The sequence below is a fragment of the Delphinapterus leucas genome, chromosome 10, assembly GCF_059928025.1.
Source record: "Delphinapterus leucas isolate spDelLeu-1000000601 "Yukka" chromosome 10, BTC_Dleu_Yukka2, whole genome shotgun sequence".
NCBI lineage: Eukaryota > Metazoa > Chordata > Mammalia > Artiodactyla > Monodontidae > Delphinapterus > Delphinapterus leucas.
In genome coordinates, this window is record NC_143138.1 from 49,181,302 (window position 1) to 49,193,338 (window position 12,037).

Here is a 12,037-nt window from a genome sequence, read left to right on the forward strand (position 1 = left end):
GTTATTCTTTCCCTGACTTCTTTGGGTTTAAGTCTTCTTTTTCTAGTTTCTTAAACTGGAAACTTAGATAACTGACTCATATCTGTTTCCCTCCTTATATGAGTGATTAAAGCTATAAACTTCTCTTATTAAGTACTACTTCAGTTATATCTCACAAATTTTAATATGTTGTATTTTATTACTATTCAGTTTGTGATTTCTTCTTTGAAATGAGTTATTAGAAATGTGTTTTTAAATTATAAAATATGCAGGATTCTAAAAATGTCTTATTTTTATTGATTCCTAATTTAACTGTTGTAGTCTGTTTCATTGAATCTTGATTTATGGCACAGCATGACCTATCCTGAAAAACATTTATATTCTGTAACTGTTGCCTAGATGCCTAAAAGATTTTTTTCTTTTTCATTAGGTATTTGTATATTTACTGCTGTATGGCTTAGGTTTTCCTGTTCTGAGTTTATTTCCCAAGTATGCAATCTGCCTTTTCAGTGTATGGTTTCAAATCTTTTTATTTCAATAAGGTTTTTTGAAAATTTTAAGCAGTTTATTCAGTTGCATTGCTTTGATTTTATTTTGGGACTTCTGTAGTACTGATAGTGAATCTTCTGTGGTTAGATTTGGTATTACTTTTTTCTTCCAATGTTATCATCTTTTCATTTTTTTAATTTAAATATTTTTCCCTTTCCATCTTTTATTTTTCTGAAGGAGTTACAAATTGAACTTATTTTTTCTGTGTTCCTTCCAGTTTAGTCTTTATTGAAAACTTTATAATTTCTTTCATGAGTTTTGCTGCCTCTCTTTTTATATTTTTTAATTTTGCAATTTTTTAAAACATCTTTACTGGAGTATAATTGCTTTACAATGTTGTGTTAGTTTCTGCTATATAACAAAGTAAATCAGCTCTATGTATACATATATCCCCATATGCGCTCCCTCTCCCGTCTCCCTCCCACCCTCCATATCCCACCCCTCTAGGTGCTAACAAAGCACCAGGGTGATCTCCCTGTGCTGTGCGGCTGCTTCCCACTAGCTATCTATTTTATATTTGGTAGTGTATATATGTCTGTGCCACTCTCTCACTTCTTCCTAGCTTACCCTTTCCCCTCCCCATGTCCTCAAGTCCATTCTCTATGTCTGCATCTTTATTCCTGTCCTGCCCTTAGATTGTTCAGAACCATTTTTTTTTAGATTCCGTATATATGTGTTAGCATGCGATATTTGTTTTTCTCTTTCTGACTTACTTCACTCTGTATGACAGGCTCTAGGTCCATCCACCTCACTACAGATAACTCAATTTTGTTTCTTTTTATGGCTGAGTAATATTCCATTGTATATATGTGCCACATCTTCTTTATCCATTCATCTGTCAGTAGACACTTGGGTTTCTTCCATGTCTTGCCCATTGTAAATAGTGCTTCAATGAACATCATATATGACTCTTTTTGAATTATGGTTTCCTCGGTATATGCCCAGTACTGGGATTGCTGGGTCGTATGGTACTTCTATTTTTAGTTTTCGAAGGAACCTCCATAGTGGCTGGATCAATTTACATTCCTATCAACAGTGCAAGAGGGTTCCCTTTTCTCCACACCCTCTCCAGCTATTGTTGTTTGTAGATTTTCTGATGTTGCCCATTCTAACTGCTGTGAGGTGATACATCATTGTAGTTTTGATTTTCATTTCTCTAATAATTAGTGATGTTGAGCAGCTTTTCATGTGCTTCTCGGCCATCTGTATGTCTTCTTCGGAGAAATGTCTATTTAGGTCTTCTGCCCATTTTTGTATTGGGTTGTTTTTTTGATATTGAGCTGGATGAGCTGCTTGTAAATTTTGGAGATTAATCCTTTGTCAGTTGCTTCGTTTGCAAATATTTTCTCCCATTCTGAGGATTGTCTTTTCATCTTGTTTATGGTTTCCTTTGCAGTGCAAAAGCTTTAAAGTCTCATAAGGTCCCGTTTGTTTATTTTTGTTTTTATTTCCATTTCTTTAGGAGGTGGGTCAAAACTGATGTTGCTGTGATTTATGTCAAAGTGTGTTCTTCCTAAGTTTTCCTCTAAGAGTTTTATAGTGTTTAGCCTTACATTTATGTCTTTAATCCATTTAGAGTTTATTTTTGTGTATGGTGTTAGGGAGTGTTCTATTTTCATTCTTTTACATGTAGCTGTCCAGTTTTTCCAGCACCATTATTGAAAGCACTGTCTTTTCTCCATTGTATATTCTTGCCTCCTTTCTCAAACATAAGGTGACCATATGTGCATGGGTTTATCTCTGGGCTTTCTATCCTGTTCCTTGGATCTATATTTCTGTTTTTGTGCCAGTACCATACTGTCTTGATTACTGTAGCTTTGTAGTATAGTCTGAAGTTAGGAAGCCTGATTCCTCCAGCTCTGTTTTTCTTTCTCAAGATTGCTTTGGCTATTTGGGGTTTTTTCTGTTTCCATATAAATTGTGAAATTTTCTGTTCTAGTTCTGTGAAAAATGCCATTGGTAGGTTGATAGGAATTGCATTGAATCTGTAGATTGCTTTGGGTAGTATAGTCATTTTCACAGTATGGATTCTTCCAATCCAAGAACATGGTATATCTCTGCATCTGTTTGTACCATCTTTAATTTCTTTCATCAGTGCCTTATAATTTTCTGTATACAGGTCTTTTGTCTCCTTAGGTAGGTTTATTCCTAGGTATTTTATTCTTTCTGTTACAGTGGTAAAAAGTAGTGTTTCCTTAATTTCTCTTTCAGATTTTTCATCATTAGTGTACAGGAATGTAAGAGATCTCTGTGCATCAATTTGTATCCTGCTACTTTACCAGATTCATTGATTAGCTCTAGTAGTTTTCTGCTAGCATCTTTAGGATTATCTATGTATAGTATCATGTCATCTGCACACAGTGACAGCTTTACTTCTTCTTTTCTCTTTTGGATTCCTTTTATTTCTTTTTCTTCTCTGATTGCTGTGGCTAAAACTTCCAAAACTATGTTGAATAAGAGTGGTGAGAGTGGGCCACCTTGTACTGTTCCTTATCGTAGTGGATATGGTTTCTGTTTTTCACCATTGAGAACGATGTTGGCTGTGGGTTTGTCATATATGGCCTTTATTAGGTTGAGGTAAGTCCCCTGTATTCCTACTTTCTGGAGGGTTTTTATCATAAATAGGTGTAAGCTTTTGTTGAAGCTTTTTCAGCATCTGTTGAGTGTTTCATATGGTTTTTGTTCTTCAGTTTGTTAACATGGTGTATCACATTGATTGGTTTACGTATATTGAAGAATCCTTGCATTCCTGGGATAAACCCCACTTGATCATATTGTATGATCCTTTTAATGTGCTGTTGGAATCTGTTTGCTAGTATTGTGTTGAGAATTTTTGCATGTATGCTCATCAGTGATATTGGCCTGTGTTTTCTTTTTTAGTGACACCTTTGTCTGGTTTTGGTATCAGGGTGATGGTGGCCTCAGAGAATGAGTTTGGGAGTGTTCCTCCCTCTGCTATATTTTGGAAGAGTTTGAGAAGGATCGGTGTTAGCTCTTCTCTAAATGTTTGATAGATTTCGCCTGGGAAGCCATCTGGTCCTGGGCTTTTGTTTGTTGGAGGATTTTTAATCACAGTCTCAATTTTAGTGCTTTTGATTGGTCTGTTTATATTTTCTGTTTCTTCCTGGTTCAGTCTCAGAAGGTTGTGCTTTTCTAAGAATTTGTCCGTTTCTTCCCGGTTGTCTATTTTTGGCATATTGTTGCTTGTAGTAATCTCTTACGATCCTTTGTATTTCTGCAGTGTCAGTTGTTACTTCTCCTTTTTCATTTCTAATTCTGTTGATTTCAGTCTTCTCCCTTTTTTTCTTGATGAGTCTGGCTAATGGTTTATCAATTTTGTTTATCTTCTCAAAGAACCAGCTTTTAGTTTTATTGATCTTTGCTATCGTTTCCTTCATTTCTTTTTCATATATTTCTGATCTGATCTTTATGATTTTTCTCCTTCTGCTAACTTTGGGGGTTTTCTGTTCTTTTTTCTCTAATTGCTTTAGGTGTAAAGTTAAGTTGTTTATTTGAGATGTTTTTTGTTTCTTGAGGCAGGATTCTGTTGCTATACACTTGCTTCTTAGAACTGCTTTTGCTGCATCCCATAGGTTTTAGGTCGTCTTGTTTTCATTGTCATTTGTTTCTGGGTATTTTTTGCTTTCCTCTTTGATTTCTTCAGTGATCTCTTAGTTATTTAATAGCATATTGTTTAGCTTCCATGTGTTTGTATGTTTTACCTTTTTTTTTCCATAATTGATTTCTAGTCTCATAGCATTTTGGTCAGAAGAGATACTTGATACAATTTCAATTTTCTTAAATTTACCAAGGCTTGATTTGTGGCCCAAGATATGATCTATCCTGAAGAATGTTCCATGAGCACTTGAAAAGAAAGATTATTTTGTTGTTTTGGATTGAATGTCCTATAAGTATCAATTAAGTCCATCTTTTTTAATGTATTACTTAAAACTTGTGTTTCCTTATTTATTTTCATTTTGGATGATCTGTCCATTGGTGAAAGTGGGGTGTTAAAGTCCCCTACTATCATTGTCTTACTGTCGATTTCGTCTTTTATGGCTGTTAGGATTTGCCTTAGGTATTGAGGTGCTCCTATTTTCAGTTCATAAATATTTACACTTGTTACATCTTCTTCTTGGATTGAACCCTTGATCATTATATAGTGTCCTTCTTTGTCTCTTGTAATAGTCTTTATTTTAAAGTCTGTTTTTTCTGATATGAGAGGTGCTCCTCCAGCTTTAATTTGATTTCCATTTGCTTGGAATATCTTTTTCCATCCTCTCACTTTCAGTCTGTATGTGTCCCTAGGTCTGAAGTGGATCTCTTGTAGACAGCATATATACGGGTCTTTTTTTGGTATCCATTCAGCCAGTCTGTTCCTTTTGGTTGGAACATTTCATCTATTTACATTTAAGGTAATTATCAATATGCATGTTCCTATAACCATATTCTTAGTTGTTTTGGGCTTGTTATTGTAGGTGTCTTCCTTCTCTTTTCTTTCCTGCCTAGAGAAGTTCCTTTAGCATTTGTTGTAAAGCTGGTTTGGTGGTGCTGAATTCTCTTAGCTTTTGCTTGTTTGTATAGTTTTTAATTTCTCCGTCGAATCTGAATGACATCCATGCTGAGTAGAGTAATCTTGGTTGTAGGTTTTTCCCTTTCATCACTTTAGATATGTCATGCCACTCCCTTCTGGCTTGCAGAGTTTCTGCTGAAAGATCAGCTGTTAACCTTATGGCGATTCCCTTGTATGTTATTCGTTGCTTTTCCCTTGCTGCTTTTAATATTTTTTCTTTGTATTTAATTTTTGATGGTTTGATTAATATGTGTCTTGGCATGTTTCTCCTTGGATTTATCCTGTATGGGACTCTCGGCACTTCCTGGACTTTATTGACTATATTCTTTCCCATACTAGGGAAATTTTCAACAATAATCTCTTCAAATATTTTCTCAGTCCCTTTCTTTTTTCTTCTTCTTCCTGGATCCCTATAATTTGAATGTTGATGCATTTAATGTTGTCTCAGATGTCTCTGAGACTGTCCTCAATTCTTGTCATTCTTTTTTCTTTAGCCTGCTCTGCAATAGTTATTTCCACTATTTTATCTTCCAGGTCACGTATCAGTTATGCTGCTATTGATTCATTGTAAAGAATTTTTAATTTCATTTATTGTGTTCTTCATCATTGTTTATTTGCTTTTTAGTGCTTCTAGGTCTTTGTTAAACGTTTCAGGTATTTTCTCCATTCTATTTCCAAGATTTTGGATCATCTTTACTATCATTACTCTGAATTTTTTTTTTTTTTTTTTTTTTTTTGCGGTACGCGGGCCTCTCACTGTTGTGGCCTCTCCCGTTGCAGAGCACAGGCTCTGGATGCGCAGTCTCAGTGGCCATGGCTCACAGGCCTAGCCGCTCCGCGGCATGTGGGATCTTCCCGGACCGGGGCACTGCACCACCAGGGAAGCCCTGAATTCTTTTTTATGTAGCTATTTCCTTTCCATTTCTTTGGTCTGATGGGATTTTACTTTGCTCCTTCATCTGCTGCGTATTTCTCTGTCTTCTCATTTTGCTTAACTTACTGTGTTTGGTGTCTCCTTTTCACAGCCTGCAGGTTCATAGTTCCCATTGTTTTTGGTGTCTGCCCCCAGTGGGTAAAGTTGGTTCAGTGGGTCATGTAGGCTTCCTGGTTGAGGGGACTGGTGCCTGTGTTCTGGTGGATGAGGCTGGATCTTTTCTTTCTGGAGGGCAGGTTCGCATCCGATTGTGTGTTTTGGGGTGTCTGTGGACTTAGTATGATTTTAGGCAGCCTCTCTGCTAATGAATGGGGTTGTGTTCCTGTCTTGTTAGTTGTTTGGCATGGGCCGTCCAACACTGGAGCTTGCTGGTCGTTGAGTGGAGCTGGGTCTTAGCATTGAGACTGAGATCTCTGGGAGAGCTCTCACCGATTGATATTACATGGAGCCAGGAGGTCTCCAGTGGTCCAGTGTACTGAACTCAGCTTTCCCACCTCAGAGGCTCAGTACTGACATCCAGCTGGAGCACCAAGACCCTGTCAGCCACATGGCTCAGAAGAAAAGGAAGAAAAAAAAGAAAGAAAGAAAAAGAAAGAAAGTAAAGTAAAATACAATAAATAAATTATTAAAGTAAAAAATAAAAACCATATTATTAAAATAAAAACATAAAAATGTAATAAATAAAAAAGAGGAGGGCAACCAAAGCAATAAACAAATCCACCAATGATAACAAGTGCTAAAAACTATACTAAGATATACATAAATTTCAGAAACTTATCAGTCACATACAGCAAACCCCAAGTCCACAGTTGCTCCCACAGCCTCAATTTTGGGATGATTTGCTGTCTATTCAGGTATTCCACAGATGCAGGGTTCATCAAGTTGATTTTGGAAATTTAATCCGCTGCTCCTGTGACTGCATGGAGAAATTTCCTTTTCTCTTCTTTGTTCGCACAGCTCTTGGTATTCAGCTTTGGATTTGGCCCCGCCTCTGTGTGTAGGTCGCCCTCTGGCATCTGTTCTTCGCCCAGACAGGATGGGGTTAGAGGAGTGGCTGTTTAAGGGGCACTGGCTCACTCAGGCCAGGGGGAGGGAGGGTATGGAATGCGGGGTGAGCCTGCACTGGCAGAGGCTGGGGTAACGTTGTAACAGCCTGAGGTGTGCCGTGTGTTCCCCTGGGGAAGCTGTCCCTGGATCACAGGACCCTGGCAGTGGCGGGCTGCACATGCTCCTGGGAGGGGAGGTGTGGATAGTGACCTATGCTTGCACACAGGCTTCTTGGTGGCTGCAGCAGCAGCAGTGTTAGCGTTTCGTTTCCGTCTCTGGTGTCTGCGCTGATGGCTGCGGCAGGCGCCCTTCTTTGAAGCTCGTTTAGGCGGTGTTCTGTATCTCCTCTCCTCGCGCACCCCGAAACAGTAGTCTCTTGCCTCTTAGGAAGGCCCAGACTTTTTCCAGCACTACCCCCTGGCTAGCTGTGGCACTCTAGCCCCCTTCAGGCTGTGTTCACACCACCAACCCCAGTCTTCTCTCTGCGATCCCACCGAAACCCGAGCCTCCGCTCCCAGCCCCCACCCGCCTCGGGGGGTGAGCAGACAACCTCTCGGGCTGGTGAGTGCCAGTCCTCTGTGCGGGAATCTCTCCGCTTTGCCCTCTGCACCCCTGTTGCTGTGCTTTCCTGTTTGGCTCTGAAGCTTCCCCGCCGCCCCCCCGCCCCCAGCCCGTCTCCACCAGTGAAGGAGCTTCCTAGTGTGTAGAAACTTTTCCTTCTTCACAGCTCCCTCCCACTGGTGCAGGTCCCGTCCCATTTCTTTTGTCTTTGTTTTTTCTTTTGCCCTACCCAGGTACGTGGGGATTTTCTTGCCTTTTGGGAGGTCTGAGGTCTTCTGCCAGCGTCAGTAGGTGTTCTGTAGGAGTTGTTCCACGTGTAGATGTATTTCTGATGTATTTGTGGGGAGGAAGTTGATCTCCACGTCTTACTCCTCTGCCATCTTGAAGGGCCTCTCCCTCCTCTTCCTTTTCTCCTGTCATCTTGTTTTCATTTATATTCAACTATTCTCCATGAAAAATATCAGACGTTTGCTTTCATTGGGAGACTGTGATGGGCTCATGTAACACACACACACAGAACACACGTGAGAGGCCTTCAAGTCAGTACCTAGATTCATGCTCTTGCTCTGTCACTTACCGTTGCGGGCTGAATTGTGTTCCCCCAAAGGTCATAAGTTAAAACTCTAACCTCAGAATGTAAGGCCCTTTAAAGAGGTGATTAAGTTAAAAGAGGCCATTAGAGTGAGCCCTAATCCAATCTGACTGGTGTTCTTATAAGAAGAGAAAATTTGGATACACAGAGAGACACCAGAGGTGCATGTGCACAGAGTAAAGACCATGTGAAGACAGAGCACGAGGGCAGCAGTCTGCTGGCCAGGGAGAGACCTCAAGAGAAACCAGATCTGCTGACCTTGATCTTGGACTTCTAGCCTTTAAAACTGTGAGAAAATAAGTTCCTGTTGTTTAAGCCACCCAGTCTCTGGTATTTTCCTATGGCAACCTTAGCAAACCAATACACTTAATATCTTTGCAGAGAGATTCAACCAATACACTTAATATCTACCTCAGAGAGATTTCCACATCTCAGAGAGATTTGGAATGTTACACATCAGCTCTGAGTAACCTTTTGTTACTGAGAGTTTTTCTAAGGATCAAATATGAAATGTTGTAAAAAGATATATATATTAATTGACTTCTGTGTAACTAGGATGGGCATGAAGAGGAACTAGATGGTTATGTATATGAACACTCATTTTTGAAGTTACTTATGAAGGTATTTGTAGTCTCATTGTCATTTTTCATATCTCTAACACTTTGAAAGCAGAGCATTTGTATTTTCTACTGGAAATTCTGAAGTTTCAATAACTCTCATTCAAGAAATGGTTTTGAATCTTGTCACTATGTCTGAAATATTATGTTAGAAATTTGATTAGGAATTTCTTTTGCAGTTTTGTACTTGTAGCTGAGGGTTAGGATTTGAAATACGAATGAAGCATGTTTTACTCTAGTCCCTAAATTACCTCCAATCTATGATTAGGACCGTCAAAATGCTGCAGAATACAGCTGTAACTACTTTCATGTTGTTTGGAAAGAGTAGAATGCATTTGGCATGTAGTCACATATATTTCTTTTTATAAACTAAGTACCCATGAGCACAGACTTAAAATTCAGGTTAAGAAACTCAAATCTGTTGCTGTATTGCTTATTCAGTTCCACAAATACAATAGAAAGATGATAACAAGATAAATTGCAGTAGTAGAATATAAAGCTGAATTAGCCTACTAAAAGCAGCCAAACATCAGTTCTTAATTAAGAAATGTTATAGACCCTGAAATTTCAAGTGGGAAGATCAGTCAGCTGGCTACAGAGACGCTTAACAGTGTAGCATTAACTGGGTCAATTCTTATTAGCCCATGTCCTTATACGTAGCTTTTGAAGGCTCAGAAATTCAATCTTATCAACATCTCAGAGTTATTCTTTCTCAGAAGAGTTCATACTTTCCAATAAAGCTGAAAAGCTAAAGAGAGACTGATACAGAGTCAAGAAATTCCTACTTAATCTTTATATAATAAAAATAAATAATAGTTAAGAGCCTATCATTTTCTTTGTCTATGGTCAAGCTCCATGGAAAATCAGATTAAAATAGTTATATTTATCATCACATTATAAGATAGCACACACCTACATACTTATAAAATACTTATGCACCCTCTTGCCTTTGAGTAGTGCCTATGTGAGCTTGAGGGTGGGGCTGTCTGCATTACTAGGAAGAGAAAAACTATCTCTGTAATGTTTAAGAAGTCTTTATTTTTAAAGATTGATCAAATACATTGTATTTAGCTAGAAAGAGCAAAGAAATTAAAAGTAAAAATTAACAGTGCATCTCTCACTTAGTATAGGAAAATACAGTATCAAGCAGAAACTAGGCATGTTTACCAGACATTTTACAATGATTTCTCATAAGTGTGGAAATTAATTTATAGAAAATATATTTGCATTCTAAATACTGTAGTCTAAACAGTTTAGTAATCAAATATGCCTTTAAGTTAACAAACCAATCCAGTGATACTTTTTAGATATAGTATATACATTTATAAATTGTGGTTTCTACTAGATCCTTTCAGTATTATAAAATAGTATTTGATTATTTCTCATTTGCATACTTTTGCTTATGGATTTATATGTGTGTGGATGAGAAATTTCCTCTTCCCAACGGTCCCTGCAGTTAGGTATAACAAAGTATGACATTAAGTTAGTGATGATTCCAACTCATCCATTTTGTTTCCCACAGATTAAGAATGAGGCCCAAGTAAATCTGCTATCTTCTTAAACATCCAGACCACAGTTTGAAAATAAAAGTTATATATTTCTTCTCATTCGGTATAAATACATGGCAGCTGTTATCATGCTTAAGCTTCAACTTATTGAAGGCAGTAGCCAACTCATTAAAGATCATTTCCGCTGGATAAGGAATGTGTAAGACATCAGTTTCTTTGTAATGTATTTTCACTTTCCTTTGAAGTTTCTTGTCCTGCCAAAATTTCCATTTCCTCCTGCAAGTGGATTTCAACACCTGATGTCTGTTTGACCTTGTTGTGTTTGTACATTTTACCTTCCACCACCCACAGGTTCTGAGATTGACCATACACTTTCCTTGTAATTCTGACACCCTTCCATTGGGTGGCCTATTCTTACTGTCCCTCTCCACCTTTAAGCCCCCACACAACACTCAGAATTACTCCTCAATATGAAAGTGAAAAATCAGGAAGTAGAAATGCACAATGCACTATCATCATTGACAGTTTGGGAACTCAAATTGAGGTCAGAGTGAGGGGAAAAAATGGACATCACCTTCTTTCTTCAATCACAGGAAGTCAGAGATGATGATGGATGGAGCAGCTGGAGAGAAGTAATCATGTTTTCTACATGATGTATTGCCTCTGCTCAGCTTTTCCTGTAGTTTGGTACATTCTGTTTTAGCTGATATGTACAGACTAGGAGTCAGACAATTCCTTTGCACCACCTGAAAGTACCCCAGTTTTTTGGACATTTCATAATACTTTTCATAATTCATCTTTAAATCAGTATGCAATACTTTCTGTAATAAAATATGTTTTAAATAATGAACCGAAGCTTTTTTCTTTTTTTGGTATCTAATTCTTTTTAGGAGTCATCTCTTTTTGTTTATATTTTATTGAGTAATAATTTAAATTGAATACTCTGGGACCCAATAGGTTCCACTTAAAAAATAGTTGTATCAGAATTTGTGTCAGAAAAGTAGCAGCTCATCTTACACATAATAACTGCAGAATCTTTCTTTCATGTGTTAAATATCAGAAATCTATTTTGTGAGACTGTTTTACACTGAATGGAGTAGGTACTGCTCATAAATTGGTATTGGGTTGACAGTAATCCATATTAAAATTGCTGTGAAGTGCAAATCACCTAGTATTAAACATGAGCCCCTTACCTTTTATAAAGAGTTTAAACAAATATAATGTAACAATCATAGATTGGTTGTTTTTAAAATAGCTATTGACCATATTGAAGGACCCACTTGTTCCTTGACTTCTGATAAGTTGAGGGTCTCCATTGCAGCTACCACTCATTCTTAGTCATTCATTTGCCTGTTGAAGCCCCCTTCTTTTGAGTGTGTTCCCTCAGCAATGTAGATTTCCATTGTAGATTTAAAAGATAAACTGCACTCAAGTTTAACTCTTAAGTGCAGCCCAGTAAGAGTCACCAAATAGCAGTAAGATACCGTGACGTGAGCCTGATAACAACCAGATGGTCCTCTTCATTTAGGTCCTGAACTTTCACTTGACTTTCCATTATCATTTCCAATTCTTCTTTGGCTTAAAGATTGTCTGACTCAATTTTTAATTTCTCTAGCCCTTATTTTCCCACGGTTCTGGGGGCGAAAATTCTGAGGTCAGGGTGTCAGAGGGTTGATT

General features: G+C 37.9%; 1 protein-coding gene across 4 annotated transcripts in view; it reads left to right on the top strand.

The window, feature by feature from the left end:
* The window catches only part of ZCWPW2 (zinc finger CW-type and PWWP domain containing 2), a 145,425-nt gene that overhangs the window by 54,107 nt on the left and 79,281 nt on the right, over window positions 1–12,037 (top strand). The window lies entirely within an intron of this gene.